Source organism: Wyeomyia smithii, chromosome 2, assembly GCF_029784165.1.
Source record: "Wyeomyia smithii strain HCP4-BCI-WySm-NY-G18 chromosome 2, ASM2978416v1, whole genome shotgun sequence".
Classification (NCBI taxonomy): domain Eukaryota; kingdom Metazoa; phylum Arthropoda; class Insecta; order Diptera; family Culicidae; genus Wyeomyia; species Wyeomyia smithii.
The window spans coordinates 116,802,703-116,805,081 of NC_073695.1; positions in this window are offsets into that span (position 1 = coordinate 116,802,703).

Consider the following 2,379-nt stretch of genomic DNA (forward strand, 5'->3'; position numbering starts at 1 on the left):
CAGCAGGATAACTAAGAGACGTTTTTCATGCGATGCGATGTTTACATTTTGCTGTGGTTAGCTGTAGTTCGCTTTGTTTATAGCATGTTGGAGCAAGTTTTGCATATTTGCTTGAACATTCTTGAATTATAGCAATCACACGCATACTAAAATTTTTTTTCTAGTTGTGCATTAATGTTTCAAGTTTTAAATAAAATTATCCCTATCCCCGCGGAGAGAAATCAGTTTATACATCCAACAATGACATTCAAACTCTTATTACTCACCAACCGCATGCATAATTGGCACAACTATACTGCATGTTGAAGATCAATCTGTTCTCTAACTGCTTAGAATATTTTCATCGTGAAAATTGAAAGTATAGTTGTTAAACTGGTGATGCCATATGGCATCACCCGCGGAAAATGGGTTAATGATGAAATTTACAAAACATGTAATACAAAAGCAATCTTAAAAGTTTGCAAAATATGTTATGTTTCAAACTTTACAGCATTTTAAGCATAGCTCGTGTTTACGTTAATAGTATCGATTATTCGCCACCATGAACCTACTTTTACCATAACTTTTTCTTAGTAGAGGAGTTTCCAGCACTCTTGCGTATATTAAAGAGTAATAATCAGCAGAGTAAATAAAAAACTTGCTATGGACATATCGTTCAGCTTTCTATCACCTCTAAGACCACTAGAATTTTGAATCACTCTTAAGGTCACGATGCTTAGAACAATGTCATTTATAAATGTCAAAAGTATTTCAATTTGAACACGTTAAATTAACTAAACTCATTTTTTTTATTTCTTTTCTTTGCTTTATACGACCTTCAAGGTGTGACTGATTGGCAGCTTTATGAATACATGAGTACTTTGAACGAAGAATCGATTTTTTTAATGATCGTTGAAGTTAATACAAACAACATTTTATACAACAAAAAAAAAATACGTCGGTTACTGTTTTGAAATTTTAATTAAATAAAACGGAGTTAGTATTGCAGTATCAATGTAACATGTAGGAACAAAAATTAAGAATTTCTTTCTGATGCATTACAATCATGAATTTTTCAGTGCTCAGCGGTTTGCTGTTGCCTTTCAAAGCTACTCACCAGCTTGCAAGGTCCTAGTTCTTCTGGATATAGCAATGCCCATCTGCTACCATAAAAGTATGTATTACATAAGGCCGTGTTTCGCTATTACCATTACGGGTTGTACATTCTCCTTCCAGATCAGGCATCCTTTTGCTTCCGTTTCACGTTAAAGTTGTGTAAGATGGATATCAAACCATTTCTCGATTGCAAGTATAATGAAGTAAGAAGTATCTAGTGTACCATCAAAAACCAACATGTCTTTAAAACTGATATTTCAATTCTTTGTTTTTAAAAACATAAAAAAAAACAATCTAGTTTACTAAATAATTGTTATTTAAATCATAGTATCCTCAAATTCGACTTTCAAAATAGAGTCTAAACATTCGAATCATGGACTTCATACTGAAACGTAATATCCTTGAAAACCATTTTTTATCATTTTTTCAAATGCCAACTGCTTACCCATAAATTATAGGACTTTATGCCGGAGATCAGAGGTAAATAAAAATTATGTAGGGCGGCGAAAAACCACTCTGAAAAAATCCTATGACGTAAATCGCTTGGCTTCATTAATAGTTCATGTACAATGTTTGCACACAAGCAACTTCTACAAAGATTCTAAGCCTACATCTATAATGCTGTCTGTATATAAGTGTCAGCTGAAGTGGAAAAGCTACCCACGCGTTCAAGTGCTATCCACATATTTTCTTCGCCCCATATAAGCATACGGTAACAATCAGTTTATCTGGGGGGGGGGGGGGTAATGGGCGCGTAAAGAGTACTAAATGTAGGAGTGAAAAATCAATAACAGCATTCTGTAATCTTGCTGGACATCCAGAGGAAAAAGCTTACAAAATATAAAATTTTTGTTAAAGTTCAAAGGTGTCATTTATTCTCTATAAAACTTTGTGCGCATTTTCATAACATTAGATAGTTCTTGATTGTTTCTTATCACCAAACGTAAACATCCATCGCGCGACAGATGGTGCCTTAATTGGGCTTCAAAATCATTTCAGACCAGATTACCATGTTACTGCATTCGAGTAAGCTTTTAACCACCACTTGTCTCTCTACGGCTGATATCAATATTGGCAAGTGTATTGTTTAGAATACCTGCTCACATATCGTGCATTCATTGAAATACGCAAACGTGTAGCACTATTGTGGAGACGGTCCATATCTTCAGCTGGCAATATTGTTGCGATAATCCTATCAGGTGAACAAAATCAGGGTGAGACGGGTGTCGCGATTTAGTTGAGACCTGGGAAACGACCGCGAATCATCGTTTGTGCACAGGAAGT